The sequence below is a fragment of the Meriones unguiculatus genome, chromosome 18 (genome assembly GCF_030254825.1).
Source record: "Meriones unguiculatus strain TT.TT164.6M chromosome 18, Bangor_MerUng_6.1, whole genome shotgun sequence".
NCBI classification, from domain to species: Eukaryota; Metazoa; Chordata; class Mammalia; order Rodentia; family Muridae; genus Meriones; species Meriones unguiculatus.
This window is the reverse complement of record NC_083365.1, coordinates 48,188,251-48,209,016: the sequence shown is the minus strand read 5'-3', so window position 1 is coordinate 48,209,016 and position 20,766 is coordinate 48,188,251.

Here is a 20,766-nt window from a genome sequence, read left to right as displayed (position 1 = left end):
TACTCCCCCCCCATTTTTTTAAACAGCTTTTCTGGGAAGGAGCAAGGGCTGAGCAGACAGACCTCAACATGGGTGCGCTGTGCTCCACCTGCACATCTATACCTGTATGCCTTGAAGAGCTGGCTGCCTCCTTACCCATTCTTTCAGCCTGGGGAAGGATCCTAGGCCACTCCTTCCGGGCTCTGCCCCTAGCTCTGCAGTCTCGGAGGGAACTTGTACTTCCCAGGAGAGCTGAGGCAGGGGACAAACTCTTTTGTTCTTATCCCCTGTTCTTTCCCTTCTAACAATCCCTGTATCCTCCCCGTTTCTCATCTTTGCCTCCTTTTTCTAAAATATTTTTTTAATTCTTTATTAATTACACTTCATTCACTTTGCTTGCCTCCTTTTTAATACAATATGGTGAGAAGGACATATGCTGAATACAGAAAACTTGGAGATGTGCACTCAGAAAAGAATCCAGAAGAGATTAGACTCAAAGCCTTGCTGCACAGCACTAAACCTAGTTTTCTCTTCCTGGCCAGGAGCCTTGGTCAGTTAAGCATACAGATGGCTGACCTACGAAATGCCAAGCCTTTCCTCACAGTAACAGACACATTTCCTGACGCCATTACAGTTCTTCAGAATAGTATTATAAATGCAACTTCTTATCTACTTAGAAAGAGTTGTTGTTATTTATTTGACCATTGGGCTTTTATCAGACATTTTGTTTTCTCCAGTTAGAGGCTCTCCTTGAAGAGTTGTTTTTCATAGTTGTTTCTGCTTGGATAGTATTTCCACCCGAGGGTGGACCCTAATCCTAAAAGTCCTTAAAAAAGCTGGCCCTGGATCAAACTGCATAAGGCCCTCACCTTTCCTTTCCCCACTTAGGGTGTGCAGTGGTGCCTCCCACAGCTTGCCCTTTAATAAGTGGCCGGGGAAGATTGTCAGGAAAGCAGCAGCTATCACCTAACCCTCCCTCCCCCTACATCCAACACAGCCAAATCAAAGGATCGTGTGTGGGGTGGCTTCTCTCAGGACTTTCCACTAACTGTGGGAAGGTGTGTACACCCCAGGACCCAGCTGCCCCAGGCCCTGGCCAGGTAGACACGGTGGGTTCAGGTTGAGACGACAGAACACAGGCCAAAGGCTCAGTCTTCATGCACTGTCCCGTGTCACATGGAGTCTTTTCCAGTTCTCCTAAGTAGCAGGGACTGATGGGCCCAAGCCCTATCCTGACCTCTAAGTACTAGAGTGGTCTATCTTTAGAAAGAATCTTGGGGACCAGATCTAGAGGGAAGGACAGTCATGGTAATGCTCAAGTGGTATCCATAGTGTCCAAGAGTCCAGGTTTCCCAGTTAGCTGATTCCTAACTTGTATGTGTGGCTAGAGCACAGCAGCAGCTATACGTCAGCCCTCCCGTTCATTTATCAGGTGTTGATTGGGTAGGTCATGTGTCATGGCCTCTGCGGCTAGATTACGGGTAGGTTCGGGCAACAGTCTAGTGAGGTTTCTCTTCAAGGAGCCCAGAAACAGGCTGGGGAGGCTGTCAGGTATCTAGATACCCAGGACAGACTTCATGATAGAGGCTCCAAGCAGGGAGGGCTCTAGTTAATCTTATGGGTCATGGGGTCTCTTTGATTGAGAAAGCAGTATCATTCCAGCAGGGCTCTGGGAGAGGAGAAGAGCTTGAGTTGGAGATATGCAAATAGGCCTTACAGGTCTGGTGGGCAGAGGAGAAGGAGGACAGGCACAGTTTGGGGTCTTCTGGGCTGTGTTCCTGGGTGTGAGTTTTAGTTTATCCATGGGGGCACGCTTTCCCATAAGACCAGGAATAAGCAACCAGAAGGGTGAGGCAGGAAGCTGATCCAAGAGATGTGGGAAATGGGTTTCAGTCCAGGTGAGTCGCTCCTCGGGCAGCTGGCCACCTGGCGCTGCTCAGGGAGGGCCTTCTCTGGTGGAGCCCTGGTTGAGGATTGCCCTTTTGAGTCTCACTTACGGAGGTGGCTTCATCATGGGACCTGAGGTGGCAGTCAGCAGAGTACTTTACACACACTTATGTGAAACACTGCACGGGACGCTTCTCATGCAGTTCCCAAACTCTTCATGCCAAACAGGACCCAGTTCCTCACATAGGGAGGAGTAAGCTTGAGAGCATGTCATGTGACTCCCCAGGCTCAGACTCCTAAGTAACTAGGCTGCATTGCATTTTCCTCTAGGTGTGAAGAAGCAAGTTTTAGAGAGGCCCAAAGAATGAAGGCCAGTTCTCTATGCATGAAAGTCAGTAGTGGAGTCCTAGGGGTGGCTGTGAAGCAGTGGACAGCATTCTGGGAAGGAAGAAGAAGAGGGTCCCTGAGAACTGGCATTTACCATGACCATGTGGCCAGGGATCTCTGGCCTCCATTCTGGAAGCATTCAAGCCTACCTCCAGATGTATACTGGTCCCTTAGACACTGTCTGATTCTAGCCCGCAAACAGTCCACACTCTTAATGGTCTGTAGCTTGGGGACGATGCCTCCTGACTTCCACTTTTTTGATATGAAGGGTGTTGCCTGAGAGACTGTGTCTTCTCTGGGGTGGCTATGGTCAAGAGTGTGGACTTTCAGGACTTCACCTGGGTATAAATACTGTCTCTCATCACCTGCTGGTTCTGTGACATTGAGGGAATTGCTGGCCTGGCCGAGACTGTTCCCTCATCTGTAAAATGGGGATAATAATAAGCCTGCCTGCTGTGTGTGCTGTGGAGACGGGATGGGGGAAGGTGTTGGTGGCAAGCCTCTGAGTGTTGCTTGTTCTGTAAAAAAGCCACTTGCTATGATTCTCTCACTCCGCCGTGCTACTTGCATCTCCTGGCAAAACCACCGTTGGGTAGTTTCCAGTGCTGTGATTTGTCCCCAACATGTGAAGCTTACGGGACTTTGGGTTCTAAGTCCTGCCCTTGCAGTCATATTTCTTTCTCTCTGGTCTTCTCATCCTGCATCTCAGACTAACGGAGTCATTATTAAAGTGCCCTAATCCTAGAGCCTGAGATCCTGCTATCTCCTGGCTCAAATCCTTGTTTGTCCTTCAGTCTGAGATGGAGACTGTGATCTCCCCAACACCACTAAGACCTAACACTGCTAGTCCTAGTCCAAGTTTCTGTATTCCCAGTGCCCTTTTTCCCTCAGAGAATCTTGGAGTCAGAGATGAGGTAGGGACCCTGCAGGGCTTGAGCTATGGGAATGAGAGATCTTCTGGGCAGTCGGGAGGCCTACTTCAAAGTGAATGCTGAGAAAAGCTCCTTAGGATCAGATAGTTTGGTAACACATACTAGCATGCTTCTGGACAGGGGGTGGGGTGGGACATTCTGGCTTTGTCTTAGGAAGAAAAGATGTTTCAAGCCAGTGAGGAGAGACAGGAGCCTCTGAGGGATTGACTGAGGACAACAGCAAGTTACCTTCAGGGCAGATGGTGTAAGTAGGGGCAGTCTGAAAAGTAGTATGTTAAGGCAGGGCACAGGAACACGCCTCTTCTGTTTAATTGGCAACTACCGAATACTTCCACTACTTAGCAGGCGCAGTTATCACAGTTCTCAGCCCCAGGTGGCTTCTGGGAGCATTAACAGTTCCTTTCTGGCTTAGGGTCTTGACCCACTGTTTCCAGGAGCCCCTTACAGCTGACAGCATCCAGGGATGCCATGTGTCCATGCCCGCTGTGGAGCCCAGGGAGTCTTTACCTTTCACAGGCTCGCTGAGTATTCAGGCTTCTGAGGATCCTGGGACCACAGCTGAGAAGCTTGATCCTAGCAATACTGTTCCAGGGAGGGCAAGCAGGCAGCTCTTGGAAGGAACAGTGGGGTCTTGATTGAACTCAGGATCATTGTTGCACAGCTGTTGTGTGTTCCACACCCTCAGCCACATGGGAGCTCTGCCTCTGGGGAGCTAGAGGATGCAAACTGTGAGACGGGCCGAGGCCAAACCACGCAGATAGAGCCTAGAATGGATTCGGGTTGTAAGAAAAGATTGGCAGGTGACTTGGGTCCGGGAGATCGAGGACTTGCCCAAGGTCACACAGCTAGTTAGCAGCAAGACCACACTTCATTCCCACTGAAATGAACAGAGTCAAAGTGTATGATATGATCAAAAGTGCTTTGGGGACTTCCCTCGTGTGTAAGATGGACCAGGTGTGATCAGTGCTTGGAGGTGTTGTTATGGTGGGGGAGGAAGGTCACTGTAGGATACTACTGACAGTCTGTCTACTGGGTGTATTTGCAGTGGCATGGGGAAAGTAAGTATAGGACCCCAGAGGTGTCAGGTTCCCAGAATCTTCATGTCCTAGTACTTTTTACAGAGTGAGCACCCATGAGATCTCAACCAAATGACTTTCTTAGTAGAATCTTGCAAATTCTCAGGTCCTCTTATTTATTGGTGGTAAAGAGAAACAGGTTCTCTAGGACAAATGCCTGGGGCTGGGCAGAGAGACTCGCTTCGGGCCCGTCTCCTCCAACCCCATTCATGGTTTCTGGTTTACTGAGGACTATAAGAAACTAATATTTTCTAATCACTCTGGAAGACTCTCCAGCCTTAGGGGGAAGCAGGGTGGCACAGGCAGGAAACCTTCTACCCAGTCCTCGTAGTTTCTGTGAATCCCAGATGGGCATGCTGTATGTAGAGAGTGGGTGACAAAGACAGGCTTACAAACCTAGGCTTATCAACCTATCATATTAAGGGCCCGGAAACAGGCCCACTTCCTAGAGGCCGCTGTGGAAATTCAGCCAGGAAGATGGGGAGGAGCTGTCTCTCCTTCAAACACTAACCAGAGAAAGAGCCCTGAGAGTCAGGAAGCCTGTGTTTGGAGTCTGGTTTTGGCCCCAGCTGGTGGTGGGACTGGGGCAAATCCCTTGACCTTTAGGGGCTTAGTTTCTTCAACTGGAAACACTATTTGAACACTTCAGTATAGTGGCAATGAGGGGGAGCTTGAAGACCTTTGATCATCCTGGTGAGACCGGGCCTGCACACAGGTTTGATGGGGAAGGACCGATGGCTAAGAAGGACAAAGAAGGTGTCCTTCAGCAGTCTTGCCTGGTAGCTTGTAGACTTCCCTTCTGACAGCTGACCTGGATGACAGGCTGGCTTTTAGCATCAGCCCTACCCTCTCTGCCCTCTTGCCTCTGGAACTTTGGTGGGAGCAAGCGGAGATAGCAGCAGCGTGGGAGGACGAGGTAGGGTAGCTCGGAGTGAGGATTTAGGGTCAGGATGCCCTGTGAGCACAAACAAGGCATTTTTTCCAATTCTCTCCAAATCCGTTCAAGGTGCTACTTCCAGATTCATTTTAAAATGCTATTTTTTTTTTAAAACCTTCCCCTTAATCACCTTTATATAGTCCCCAAATTTCCAATTCTTGGTCAAAGCAGAATCACCTCTCTTGGTCTATAATGCCCGACTTTCAAACTCTGAAATATTAACTGTGGGTCTGACACTTTCTTGTCCTATAATCTAGAAAAGATTTCTGAACCCCCCTTTTTACAATGGAAACTTGTCTTGTTCATTGGAGTCAAGACTGAGGGCCAGAAGTGTGTGCTTTCTTGGCCTGCAGGAGTGTGCCTCGTTTAGAGAGATGGGAGCTGACACACGAGCAGAGGTGGAGGCATCTGCGCCTGCCCTGGGCCAAGGCCTGTGCTTGTTCATAGGAATGGAGATGTGCGAGTCTTACACTTGATCTTAGCCAAAAGGCCAAGAATTGATGAGATGTGAGAGTCTTAAGAGAAGGCTCCTTTTGACTCACGGGGTTGGAGAAGCAGCCAGGGGGTTCTTATTGATTGAAGGGAGTATACAAAGCCTGGGGTGAATGAGAGTGGTGAGAGTAGGGAGGAAGAGCTAGAGAGAGAAAGGAGGGAAGAGAGATGAGGCAAGAAGGAGATAGTATCTGAATTGAGTCCTCTCTATGGGAGATCAGAGGTGTTGGAGAGAAGGAAGCCAGGCCTTCCAGGGTATATCTCCATTTTCTGAGAATCCATGTTCTGAAAAAGAGAGGAGCTCTTCCAAAAGATGGATGGCAGCTTCCATGGGTGGTAGAGGGCTTGAGGAAGAGGGGGTTGGAGCAGCTGAAGAAAGTTTGTATGGGTTAAGCACCCAAGAAGACCATATCCAGGACTGATCAGTGTGTGGTGAGGGGAGAGCAGGGAGGGAGGGGTCAAAAGGCAAAAGGCAAAAGTGAAGTCTGTCCGGTAAAAGAGGGCTTCCAGCTGCTCAGCGCTTTTTATTTCATGTGTCTAAGTGACAGTAGACGAGAACCGTAAGAGGACCAGAGGTCACAAAGCCCAGCCTCCTTTTCATTAGATAGATGGGGAGAGCTGGGGTGGGGGGCAACAGTGGGGGACCAGCGGAGACAAGTTTGCTGGACATGCATAGGGCCTGTTTCAGGTACAGGTGGATCTGGAGGTGACAGAATCATGCTACCTCCCCTTCTTGAAAAATTTTTGAGCATCCCAACCTACTGGTAGCTAAGAGTAGCATCCAGCTCTGTATGACAAGGACTGGCCAGTGCAGTTCAAGCGTCTGTGAAGGCATTATGTTGATGTCCCGTCTAAGAAGGAGGCCAGAAATGCTGTTCTGAAGGTGGTTTTTGCTAGATAAGGCCTGCCTGCCTAACATTAGGCCTGTTGGTTCTTAATAATAAGAGACAAGATCTTGGGCTTTTAGAACTACCACCTAGAAATGCAAATTAAGCTGGTGGAAACTTCCTGAACATTTTTTCAGGGAATGGTTCTTCAGTGACCACAAAAGTATAAGAAGCAAGAGTTTCCAGGGCTCGCCTGCACCGCGTATCTTAGCTCTGGAGGGTTAATTCTGAGAACTAAGTCTTGGTCAGTGGCCACAGAACGTATCTAAAGTAGTGCTTGGTCTAGGTTAGTGCATGGCCTATAATGGTTTTAAGTGCTATAAAGCTTGAGGGATTCTAACTCCTGGAATCCCTGGGGAAGGGCTCTGGCCCACCCAATGGTTTAGTTTCCCGATTACTGTAATTATGTGTCCATAATGCATATTGTAGGCAAGGAAAAAAGATAAGAAGGCCCTAAGCTATGATACCCTAGGAACCTGTGCAGCCTCAAACATGTTTTTAATAACAAAGGACTTGGATGTGCTGTAGCCTGCTTACTTCAGTTTTAATATTTACCTGTGTTTTTCTGCAAGGCTATGTCAATGAGAAAAGGTAATTTTTTTCTATGTAAGATAGTGCAGATTGTAGCTGCAGACTTTGGTTGTGTTGAGGTTGTACAAACACAACTCAAGTGGAACCTTTTCAGGCAGCAGAGGGCTGAATCACTAGGCCTCAGTTTCCTCATTTGTAAAATAATACATTTGTAGTCTGCAGTGGCAGCACATGTATGTAATTCCCCCACACATTTGGGAGGCTGGCGCAGGAGGATTGAGAGTTTGAGGTCAGCCTTGGCTACATAGTGAATGACGTAGAGACTTTTGTTTCAATTAAAAAAAAAAAGAGAGAATTTACAAATGCCCAAGCCAATTGCTACTTCTGCAAAAACTTTTTTTGGCTGTGGCATTTCTGTTGGGTGTGAGGTGAGGTAAAGGAGAGGACTCAGAAGAAACACTGGATAAGGGACTGCTAGTAAATCAGCTCAATTGGTTCCTTTGGAGCGTCGTGTGTTTGTTGAGCTGTGCTTTTCTCTTGCCAAGAGGAGGAGGGCTTTTCATCTGATTGATGATTGATTTTGACTTGCACTCTAGATTCTGTGAGGGGCAGAATGCCCCACTTTATCAAACATTTGTCTGCTGACACTAGACCAGCGTTGCCCTGTTCTGTGCTCCGATGTGCTCTGAGCAGGGCATCCTTCCAGCCTCATAGCCTGTCATGCTGCTGACGACATGTTAGTTGATGGGTGTCATTAAGAGATGGAACGTAGAGGGGACGACAGGCATCAGACCTCTGTGGATCTCTGACTGTCAGTACTTTGACAGTCTCCCCCTCTTCTTATTTCTGGATCCCTGGTTATCTTATTGTTGAAGACAGATATTCCTGGCTTAGTTCAGCCTAGTCTTCTAGTTCTAAAAAAGCAAAGGTATATACAAAGGGGTGGGGGAGAGAATAAACATTGTCCTATTAATCATGATTGGTTATATCCAAGAACGCTTACAACAATACATCTTTTCCTCGTTCAGTAACCAGCCAGCAGCTAGTTGCAAAGCAGCCATATAATTTCCCCCTTGACCAGTGCTGCGTCTCGTCCAGTTGCCTCTAGATGCCCTCTAGTTAGAGGCCACCAGAAACATATCTTTGTAAAGAGTTTTTGTTGGCTCATTGCAAACAAAGAGATACATATACTACTCATGGGATCTTGGGGAATTTGGGTAGAATGTTAGAAAAGACTTAAGGATTTGGGCTTGTTTTAAGTGACTTGGGGACTCAAGGACTTGGGATTTCTCTGGACTGGATGCTGACAGGCAAAGGCATTCACTCTAAATGATCATCCTCATACACTTTTGTTGTTTGTGGGAGTGGTGTGTGTGATATATGCACGTGTGTACTGGAGTAGGTGCAGGTGCATACGTGAGCACGTGGAGGCCATCGGTCTTCCTTTACTGATCTCGACCTTGTTTTTTGAGGCAGAGTCTCTCACTGAACCTAGAGCTCATCGACTGGCCTGACTGGCCCATGAGCTCCAGGATTTCTCCTGTCTCCACCCCTCCCCCGGTGTTGCCACACCCAGGGGTTGATTTTCATTCTTTAATGTGGGAGCTAAGGATCCAGATTCAGGCCCTTACGACTGCACGGCAGTGAGCCCAGTGAGGAACTGTCACCTCAGCTCCTCATAGCCCATCCATCCATCCAAAGGAAATCTTACAGAATGAATGAACCTTCTACCACCACTGGAAAGAAAGCAGTTGTTACTCCTGTTAGCTACCAGATGGTTGTCTGGTCAATTTTCTGTGACTCGGAGGATGCTCAGATTTCTATATTTTAGTAATTATGTTCTGGGGGATTTGGCTGATTTCTTCTTGGGTTAGGCTTCTCTTCTCTCACCCCCTTTCCTGCCACTCAGAAAGGGAAGGATGGAGACAGCACCAGGAAGAGGAAGAGAACAGCTGGGCAGGGCGGCCTTCCTTTTCCTGCTCCTCATCTTTGACCAAGGGCAAGGCAGCGTGCACAGCTCAAGAATCTGTGGCATTCAGGTCTTGTCCATTGTCCACATTTTCCCGTTTAGAGGTAGACCAGGGAATGGCATCTGTAATTGGGAGTATTTTTTTGGATGCTGATTGGGAAGAGTGGGGCTTGAAATTTGATGAGACAAGGGCTGCACCAAGTGCAGGAAGACTGAACAGAAGACACAGGCAGCAACAAGTCAGGGACCACATGTAGACTCTGTTAAGCATTCTAAGGACAGACCCTGAAGACACGGCTTGGGTGTACAACTTCAGGCCAGGAAATCATGTTTCCAGTCCAAACAACATTTTCCTAGATGCCCAGCAGGCTTGTCTTTAATCCAGAGCAAGGGCTGCTCTGTGGGTTGGAGGTGTTTCTATGCAAGCAGCAGGAGGGTCACCTGGTCCTCCTGGAATAAGTGGGACACCAAAAGCCATGAGATCTTATGAGGAAAGGGCCTCAAGGTGTGGCTTGTACCCTTATATATAAACTGGTTGGTTTCGCCTCTAGAGCTAGAGGCTGTGTGAGTTAACGGAGTCCAGTAAGGATCAGGGAGGGATTGGAGCCTTTCTGAGATGTTCTCAATCATGTGAACTGCAGTTGTGTGCGGCGAGCACACAATTAGTGGTTTCCCATGAGGGTGTTCATCTATTCCATGTTCATCTCTTTTTGGAACTTTTCTGGGCATTCCTTTCAGGGAAATGTCATTCTCTAAATGTTGATAATTTTTAAACATCTCACAGTCTCTTAAAACTCTGAAGACAAGCTGGGCGTTGTGGCAAAAGCCTATAATCCCAGCACTCGAGACAAGGAAGCAGATGGATCTCTGTGAGTTGCCGAGGCTACCCAGAGAAACCATGTCTGGCAAAACCAAAAACAAACAAACAACTAAAACAACAATAACAACAACAAAACAAACAAACAAAACAAAACAGAAAAACCTTTGAAGACAGAGGTCAAGGCAATACGTATGCATGAGTCTGGTGCCCACAGGAGAAGCAGTGTCTCAGACATCATTCACACTCTTTTTCTACACCCTTTTTGACCTTTGGATGTCACTTATTCCAACAAGGGTGAGCTAGGCTTTTAACATGTAAAAATTTTCTCTTACTAAGAGGGAAGCTTCCTTTAAGTAGGAGAGAAGCGTGATGGAGAATCTCCCAAAGGAACCCACTGCTCTAACAAGAATCATCCCAAGATCAGTTTCTACATGTAGTGGGCTGTGCTTTGCTGGTGGTTACAATGACCTAAATAGAAACATCCTCCTAAAATAGGGTCAAAGTTTAAATTCTTTGTTATGGTTTTTTTTTTTTTTTTTTTTTTTTTGAGACAGGGTTTCTCTGTGTAGCCCTTACTGTCCTGGAATTCACTCTATAGACCAGGCTGGCCTTGAACTCACAGAGATCTACCTATCTCTGCCTCCAGAATGCTTGGACTAAAGGCACATGTCACCATCACCCAGCCAAAAGTCTAAATTTAAAAAGCAAGTGTTTAGAATTATAGCTGATAAACTTGCATATCCAAACTCTTAGACTAAAAGTTGGCTTCAAAAGAACTTAAACATTTGTTGCCACTCAAATTCCTTCTGATTTAACTGTGGGCTGATACAATGCAGGACAGTTATTTTATTTTTAGGGTGGGGGTGTTAGGTGGACAAAAATCTATAGGATTAAGATACAGGGAGTTGGTGTTGAGAAGCCTTTGAATGAGTTGAGGATGTGAGTACAAGACAGACAGTAATGTGTAACAGAATGAGTGCGCCCCCACCCCCTGACGACAGTGCCATGCCTGTCATCTTAGGTATATGCTGGCTTCTTTATGGCTATCTGTTCATCAAGAATGTATAAACCACTCATTGTGAGGTTGCCCAAGTATGGATGGCCAGCCACTGGGTACCCTCTGCTTCAGGGTATGGAGGCCAGCTCCATGGTCTTTTCTGCTGGGGTAGTTTTTTTTTTTTTTTTTTTTTAGCAGTGTTTGTTAATGGCTTTCAAGGCTCCAGGGAATCCATGATCATCTGTCTGGCCCCAGAACGCCATGCCTCCAATCTTCTGGGGGCTGCACAAGGGCTTGTGTGGAGCCTGGTGAGTCCTAGGCACCTCAGCTATAGGTACTCCAGTCTTGAGGCCTGAAGTGTGCTGAACCCATTCTCATCACCCACTTCAAGGAAACACAGATTTATAGGCCCAGTGCTTCATAACAGAACCAACATGGTTGGGATCTATGGGCTGTGACTTTTTCCCCCTGTATCTCCTTGGCAAGAGAAGGCAGAGGTCAGTGTTGCCTTTTGGTGGGATTGATGGCTCCTTGCAAAGAATGGAGGATTCAGCAGATGCCCCTCTAAATTGTTAACTGTGTAAGGTCTGAAGGGACTTGAACCAAAGAGAGGTTGTCCTCTTCAGAGTGGAGGAATGGCCAGGCTTGCCTTCATCTGAGGTTGAGCGATGTGGAGGAAGGTGGTGGAGACACACTGAGAACACAGAGAATCCAGACACCTCCTTCCGGTTCTCTCAGGACTGAGAGCTGTCTCCTCCCTACTCCGCTTGGCCTGAACTGGAACTATGGGGCCGAGGGAGGTTTACAAAGGTAAAAAGAAGACCTGGGAGAAGGAAGTGGACCCCAAGAATGGCCAGTTATGGTACTCTCTCCTTTTGTTTGGAGGGGGTTTAACTTGCTCTTATTTATTTATGTTTTAACTCCACTCTACCCAGAAGGGAAAGGATTGCCACAGGAACAGGGAAATAAGTGGCTAAGTGCTGACTCAGGGTCAGTACCAGAACATATCAGGTGGTTAGTGTGAGAGGGCCATGGCTGAATTCCAGAAGGACCCCAGAGGCTGCTTCAAGTCACCTCTGCCTCCTTTGGATGGAGGAACACAGTTCCCTGGACTAAGCCGGCTCCTCCGCAAGCTGTGGAAACATGTTTGAGGTCTTTCCCACGAAGGGTCTCTCTCCAGTTTCCCTCATTCCAAATCCATCTTCATTAGTAACTATAAATGTCAGAACCAGAGCCGTTAGAAGGCTATTCCCAGATAAATAATGCTTTTCATATTTAATTTATGAGTAGTTCTGTACCCTCTTTGGGGTGTGCCGGGTTAATTAAGAGCTGAATTAGATGGAACTGCATGTCCCCAAGGACACTCAATTAAGTACTTTTTGACAAAAAAAAAAAAAAAAAAAAAAAAAAGGGAAAGAGAAGGAAAAATGACAGTAGGGGCCCAGCGGGAGCATCATCTCTTCATCACGACCTTTAGTTTCATCTCTTATTTTTAGTTTGGAGTCTCCTCCATCCTCCACAGTCCCCAGTCTTTGTCCAGGGACTTTGCAGGACCTTGAAGCCAGGTTGGCTTTTGTAGCTGGCTCTCGGATAATGCTTTCCAGCTGGGCAGCTACCTACAGAGCAGGGCACCGCTGGGGTTTATTTGCTGACTTCAGAATCAGCCTGGGGTTGCTCTCTGGCATTCCAATCCCATTCCAGGGCTTCTAGCCCCAGACCTGAGCCTTTTGTATAGGCTGAGGAGATGTGATTTCTTGACCTGCAGCTTCATAGCCAATCAAGGGCAGTGACTGAGACCATCTTCTCATGGGAGAACATTTCTCCTGCCCTCTTCATGCCCTTGGCGACCAGGGATTGACTAGGAAGGAGGCCATGCTGGGCTCAGGAAGGGGTCGGGGAGAAGGTCCTTGCCTGTGGCTGCCAACAATCCACCTTGCCCCCTTCTGCAGCAGATTAGGCTTCATGACTCCAGCAGTTTCGTCCAATTTCCCATGCATAGCTGAGGATGTAGAGATCTCCCAGAGGTCGAGCAATATGGATAGTGACAACCCTTAAGTGAGTCAGTACAGAGATGGACTGGGATCAAAGGCTACTGCTGCCAACACATCCTGCTATGTGCCACACCCACCCACCTGGGGTTTTGGGAGTTATTGATCCAACAGGCTATTAGAAAGTCTATGTGGACACACTTCAGTCAACATCCCTATGTCTCAAGTGAGGACAGGTGTGCTTCCTGGAGCATGCATTGATTCTTTGGTCTCTTGTTCATACTCACCAAGGCAACCAAGTGCCACCCTACACACTTGAAGATACTGTGACACACTTGGTTGTCCATAGTTTGCACACTTGTAGAGTGATAAACACTGTGGGTACCCAGTGTTCACATGCAGAGTCACTAAGTGCCAGCCACTCACTGTCTCTTGACCTCACCTAAGTTTTGGGCTAGGGAGAGAGTGCGGGGCTCAAGTCCAGGCTGCCCTTTTATTGTACTAAGTATGGACATCTCTCAGGCTCCGGGACAGTTTGTGGCTGACTCTGTAGCAAGTAAAGGACAATCCTTCTTGGAAAGAGTAGGAAAAGGAGAACAGGGCTAGAAAGGCCAGTCCTTGATGTAAGTGGGCTGGTGATGCCCTCTAAATCCCTCAGGATCTGTAAGAGACTGCTATTTGCTCCCTCATCCATCACTCAGGACTTCAACATCTTGCGCTCTGAGGGACCATTTCTGCCTCAGAGTTTCCCCCATCAAGTCATGTGATCTCCTAGTCTTCTGCAGCTTTTGACAAACTCTCCAGCCTGACTCTCAGGGCAGAGGCCCAAATAGATGGTGTGCCTTTTTGACTTTCCACACTTAGCTGGTTTCCAATTTGGGGCTCACCTCCAGTTTCATAACTGAAGTCTATTTATCCTCAGGGGTGGAGTGGCTTCTTGGCCTCTTGAGCCTCCAATTTAGCCCAGTTTTGTTCTTGTTCCTTTGACAATACTGCTCAAGATGTCATTCACTTTGGAGGCTATCCGAAGTTGGATCTCCATTCTGACTTCAGGCAGCACCTCAGAGATCACCCCAAGTCCTCATATACACAGGAAAAGGAGGGGTATGACGAGGATGCAGCAACAGGTCAAGGGTCGGGGGTGGTAGCCAGACCCTGGACTTCTGCTGCTGTTGGCTTTCTCTTTCCAGCCGCCAGCTCTTCCTCCTTGTTGCTTCCCCCCCGCCCCCCACCACTGTTACATTTTTATCTTTCTCTAGTGTATCTTGCTTTATATAACATCTGTGTTCTTTGCCAGGTTAACTCATAATGGCCAAGCATGAGCCTAAAAGGAGGTTGTTTGGGGAGCCCTATCATTGATAGTATTGTCACTTGTAAAGGGGCCCCACATATTTCCTTTGACCCCCACAGAGTCCTGGGGAGACTGGGGAGACTGGGTTGCGCTGTAAGGGAGGTATGCTCCACTGTTCAGGTAAGGATGCTGAGACCCATGAAAGGGAATGTAACCCTTCAGCCTTCTGGCGGAAAGTTCCTCCTGCCTACCTGCCTACCTAGTTGCTGAATCCCATGTCAGAAAAAATACTTAACTTGGGGTTAGTTGCATGTTGTTCTTGTATAGAAATTTGGACTGAGAAATCCTTTCTGGTATAAGGATTCCTCGGTCAAGTTTGGGAAGTCCTACCCGCTGGCTTTTATTTTGCACATGACCACAGTTAAAAGTTCTGGGAGGACTTGCTGGGTAAACCCTGTTGAATTCTCTTTTTTTCTCCCAAGTTACTTGACCACAGAGGCCTTCATTCCAGGAGATACCACTGTACAGCGGACACACAATGGGAAACAACCATGCAGTTTAGTTTTTGTGTTAATCTGGATTTTTCCCTCCTCTGGTCCAGGGGAGAGGATCACCACCCTTCTTTCTTGTTTTTGTTTTGTTTTGTCTCTTCTTTGAGCTTAACTAGCTTTCTACCTGTTGCCCTCAAGGACATAGGAAACTATGGTTGTTTCTCTGACTCCTTAAGTAGAAAGTATAAGAGCAGGGGAGAGTTCATTGCAGGGCCAGGAGAATGGCTGGGAAGAGGCCTTTGGAGGGAGTCGGCTGGGAGGCTACCCACTAATGATCCTGGAACTTGGAGAACCAGCAGAGACAGTGCGGATGAGGAGGAGTGTAGGTGCAGCCTAGTGCCCTAAGAGCCTGTTCTGTGAGGGCCTCTGATATCACTGTTGCCCCTACCTGATGGTGGCCTCTGTCTCTTGTCCATCCATACTACCCATGAATGTCTCTGGAATCCCTCTCCCTTCCTCACTGTATCGCAACTTTCATTTATTGTTTTACCTGGACACTGGTCTGAGGGACCACAGGAAGTCAGGCCTCTGTCACCTGCAGTGGTCTTTCTCTTCCTTCAGGCTCAGTTCAGAGAGAATTTCTTAGAGCTTGTCACTGAGCAAGGCCTCCATGGGTACAGAAGGCCTGGCTTCACAATGAACCCCTTCTAGTGATACCCTCTGTCTTTAAAGAGGAGGGCAAGGTGACTCTCTGTCCTTCCCCCTGTTTCTTTTGCACGTAAGACAAACAGCCTCTGCCGTAGCTCCTTTGCTGAATCTTCTGTATTTATGTCCTTGAGGGCTTTGAAGGCCTCCAGAAGAACATGTATTCTTGAGTCCCTTCCCTGGGGTCACAATTGGCTTTCTTAATTTTTTTGTATGTAGGTAGTAGTGCCTTTACTTCTAATGACTTGTGTTGGTCCAGCCTATCTGTGCTCGTACAATGGTCTTCAGCCCTGTCACTCAATGTACACGTATTCTGGATGTGAAGTCACATAACTTAAACTCCACAAAGCTAAACTTAGTTTACCATGCCACAAATAGGACCCTAAGTGCAGGAGTCCCCCGAGGGCTCAGAGGAGCTCCTATGAAGGTGTTCCGTCAATGCGAATAAACTACCGGCAGCTTGTCAACATCCCGCTTGAGTCGCCTTCCTCAAGGTTTCAATGCAGGTGTCACGAGAGTTCTCAGCTCAGCAGGGTTTTGGCAAGAGAGATTTCCAGGGTTTCTGCTGCCAGGATCCTGGCTCTGAGTGCCAACTGGTAACTCCTAGGCTTTTTTGCCCCCAACCCAGGACCATTTGCTGGGGCTGAGTAGCTCTGTCACATAGATTATGTTCAGGGCCCTTGAATAATTGTTGTTAGGGTCAGATCCTGGCACCGGGCAAGTAATCCAGGTTATCCACAAGTAATAACAGAAAAAAAAAGATTTATTCAATTGTGATCACACTGGGAAGAGGAACAAAGAGTCCCATACTCCCTCCCCAAGTCCCTCTTGAAGAGCTATAACATAAAGCTTAGGTTTAAATAGAGGGAAAGAGATATGCACAGCTAAGCAGTCCTGGTCAGGGTACGGTCCTCCCATCATCCCTGTCTAGGCTCCCGCTCTCCTGTAAGGTGGTCAGACAAGCTGTCAGAGTTGCGTGAAATCTTGTCCTGGGTCCCCAGTCATTTCTTTCTCCTAGCACGATTATTCCTGAGGAAATCCCAATTGCTTGGGGCTCATTGTTTCAATAGTCTGATAACCCAAGCGAGCAACCCTAAGTGTCTCTTCAGAATATCAGAGGGCTGGAGAGATGGCTCAGCAGCTCAAAGCATTAGCCTTCCAAGCCTGATGACCCGAGTTTAATTCTTGGAGCCCATGGTGGAAACAGAGGACAGGAGATCCTCATCCCTGCCATGGTGGCTACATAGTACATTCAATAGGATTCAGTTCAATAGCTCCAAGTGGTGTACTTCCCGTGTGTTAAATGAATGAATGAGCCATCTGGAAAGAACAGTCTGCTGTCTTCCTGGACATGGGATCCTTCTCAGATTGTCATTCGGAGACTCCCCAGTGTCTCAGCTGACTTCTCGGGGAGGCTATCGACAGATCTGCAGGCTGCTAGGGACGGCTGAGTGTCACTTGGACCTGCTCCAGCAAAACCACCAGACTGTGCCTTCTGGACTCTCCTGCGGGATCCCTACTGCTGTGATAAAACATCATGACCAGAAGCTTATTTTGGCTTATGGTTCTAAAGGGTTAGAGTCCATTGCAGTGCTGAGGCTTACAGCCAGTGGCAGACACAGTGGTATCCGCGCGAAGCAGTTCACAACTTCAAACCCAAGCATAAAGCAGAGAGAGGGACCTGGACGTGGGTGTCTGCCCCCAGTGACGCACTTCCTCCAACAAGGCCACAACCCACGTAAAGGTGTACCCTGACTCAGCGTGGGGAAGCTGGACCCTCTGCAGGCTGACTGGAGCCCGGGACAGGAAACAGTGTGGGCAGTTGACCACTATGCAGCAAGACATAACTCTGGATTTCCCCAGGAGGTTAGCTGGAGCCTGGGTAGGCCTGTGACATCCTTGCTGGCATTTGGATACAGCTCTTTCCTTTCTCCCTGCAGGGAAAGAGGGTGGAGGGTGAATGTTGAGTGGTAACCAAAGTGGTTTATGGGTAGTTCCTACATTCAGGGCTTTATCCCTGGAACAAAGGTGTCTCTTTCCCATTGAAGGCACTCAGGTCTGGGTGTTGGGTGTGTGGTTGGGGGTCTTTATACAAAGGGAGGAGGCTGTGTGGAAGGACTGACTGGCCCAATCCAGGGCCCTTGTTCCTGGAACCCTGCTTTTAAGTCCTTTGCATCAACTCACTTGTTGGTCACGTTGACTTTGCTTTGTGTAATCACTTCCATGATTCACTTATTGGCAATTTAGCGACTCCCAGCTATGATAGAGGTGGCTTGGATGCCACTGATAGGTTACTCAAGGGAGGTAGTAGAGGGTCAGAATGGGCTAAGTCTCCTTTGAAAGCCAGGGGACAGGGCAGTGTTAACAAAGGAAAGGGAGGGTGCAGCTTGCAAGTGCCCCCTTCCCACCCCTATGCTACATAGCATATTAAATGGGACTTTGTCTGGATATGGTCTCCTGCAGAGCTATTGGCCCACGGACAGCCTGAAGTCACAGTATGGGAGCAGAGGGAAGCACAGCTTGGTAGCCGCCCTGCCCTGACTTAAGGAGTGTGACCTGAGAGCTCACCACTCGCCCTGAGGCACGCACTGAGGGAGCTGGGAATGATCTTTGAAAACAGGTATGGTTCCTGGCTGCCTCACAGGTTGGGACTCCCCCAGGGCTCTGGCCCCATGCAGAGGCTTTTACAGAGGTTTAGGACCGTTGCCCCAAAGCCTCTGCCAGTGAGGGTGTGCTTGCCTTCCGGTGTCCCCACGCTTCTTGAAGACCAGAAGCCTATCCTGGTCTTCCCTGAAGGCCAGATTCTGCAGCAGGGCTTCCTGGGAGCCTGCCCCCACCCCTTCCCCTGCTTCCTGCTCACCACCTCTAGCCCTGTCCAGGGAGTCCAGTTTCTTCTCCTTACTGTTTTACAAGGTTGAGCAGAAATGTCAGTGGTGGGGAAGGGGTAGGGTCCAGCAGAAGGATGCTTTTTAGGCAGTCTCTCAGCCACAGAACTAATGATAGCACTAATAATAGTACCTGACATTTATTGAGTATCTACTGTGCTTGTTACTATGTTACATGCTTTAGCTCGTGTACTTCTTTCCTTTACTCCTCTCAACAACCCAATGAGGTATGTACTATTGCTGCTCCCATTTAAGATGGAGGTTAAGAGTGGACAAGAGCCTGTTGTTTCACTGTACTCTTATTAGGAGACTTGTCAAGGTCACTGAGGCAGAGGTGGCGTTGGTGGGCAAACCATGCCTGTTGAGAGAGGAGGGGTTTGGATGAAACTGAAGGGGTCTGAGTGAAAGCTGCTCCTTCGTCAGGCCCTTGGCGCCATGTTCCAGTTCACAGACAGAAAGTCTCTCCTGTGGCCCACCCCTAACATTCCTGGATGAGAGGTGGTGTCTGTCCCGCCTGCCTCCCCCCCCCACTGCTGAGCGATGAAGAATGCAGGTTTGCACCCCTCTTGTTTCCAAGTTGTTGACTTAGGATGTATATCTCTGTGGGGTGAGGCAGGTGTCTATATCGCCTGAGCCTTTTTCTAGGCGTCCTCCATAATACTTCTTTTGGCTCTGAGGAGCTAAACTGTATCCTTGTGCTCCAGGCCTGGGCTCTCCTTCCTTCTCTCCACTCTCAGCTGGGACTAGCCAGCTCCTGTTCTCTGTGGAGCAGGTTGGGAGATGTTGGGTACCTGGCTGTCTTGGAATGTGTTGTTTTGCTGTTCCCACAGCCTGCACTGCCACCTCCTGCAGGCTGCTATTGAAAGAGGTTACCCTCTTAAAAGATGTCTTTAGTTTAGAAAGTTAGGGGTCAGTACCTAGAGTGGGGAGACACTTGTAGGATGGGTGTGTTCTAGGCCTGTTCCTTGGAAAACAGCCGAGTGGCAGGAGTTGAACCACTTTGGAGTGGGGCAGAAATAACTCACCCTGGACTGTTCAGATGAGATGGCCACAGTCTCCCTGTGAGCTTACCCTGTAAGGCCCCCATTTTATCTTTAAACTCTGAGAAGGGGAAGGCATTTAAACACACTGAGAGTTGGCAGAGATGAGGTACTTGATACTGCCGGATCAATAGCCAAATCCTACCAGCGGCCTCTCAGAGCGAGTTTTTATTTTTTTTGCCGTAGACTGAGAGGGTGTAGGAGGTATGGAGAGACAGAACTGTGTTAGGGTCTTTGGAGGTGATATAACCTCAGACAAGGGCTTATCTGCCTCTCTGCACCTGCCAAGGTATAACAAATGGCAAGTTTGTGTCTCAGTTATGTGAGGGACCCCGTAAGGTCAGCCACAGTGTTGGGGAGGCATCTGGTACCGGCTTGTCCTGGGTCCCTGCCTATCTCTGAGCTGACTGCTTGTTGGAACTTTGGTGTGCTCAATTGTAAAATGGGGGTATTTCTATTCACCCCCCCTCTCTGGTTGTCCTAATGGTGTCAGGAGTGGTTGATGTGGTGTGTGTGTGGTGGGGTGAAGGTGGCGGGGAGGGACGGATTAGTGGCTGCGGGATAAGTCTCCAGGAGATCCCTTCCTGACAGAAGAGAATCCGTTCCTCTGCATTCCATGGTTTTCAGCTCCCCCTTAGATCCAGTACTTGCCATCATCTTGCCTGGTCCCTGACATACTGGGTCCATTCCCAACCCAGCACACACCACACCTACTGCACTGACATTCAGTTCTTTGAGGGTCAAGACTGCTGCTGGGTTATTCTGACCGCTTCTGTGCCTGCTTATGACCTCTCAGCTGAACTGATGATCCTTTGTGTTGGCTTTGTGAGGGCTCAAGGCAGTAGGCAAGTCTTAGGTTAAGGTGGGTGGGGATGGGTGAGGAGGAAGACGTGCTGTCTGCTAGCATCACTGCTGACGTTCTTCCAAGTATTCAGGCTCAGACAGCAGCTCATCTCCTTGAAGCTCAGAGGTTCACAAACTGGCTTCTAGGGCCAGCTCAGCCCACGTCTGCCGGCCTCTGGTCAGTGTGTTGGTGACAGGTCGCTGGCAGAAGTGCAAAGCCGTGGGGGCTCTGAGAGATAAGTAGGCGATTAGCCTAGCTGCTGCTACAGTGCTGGGGCCTGTCTCCCTTGCCCTGGACTGCCCATGCTTATCCCTTTGCTTTCTCGTAGATACATAGAGACAGGCTGGACTCCAGAGCCCCTCAGCTCTGTGACTCTCATTTTCCTGGCAACTCTCATGTAGGGGGGAGCCCAGGGGACACCCAGCACCATTTTAGGAGGAGGTACAGCATTTCGTAAACTGTTAAAAAATATCTCTGCTCTGATTATGGTGTCTGGCTGGCCTGGCCCAGTCCTTGTTTAACAGAGGCTCTTAGCAGCTTAACGAATAAAGCTCCAGAGCCAGCACTTTCTTCTGGGATTTCTTTCCTTTTTTTTTTTTTTATCTTTTTTTAAAGGAAGAAAGAATTT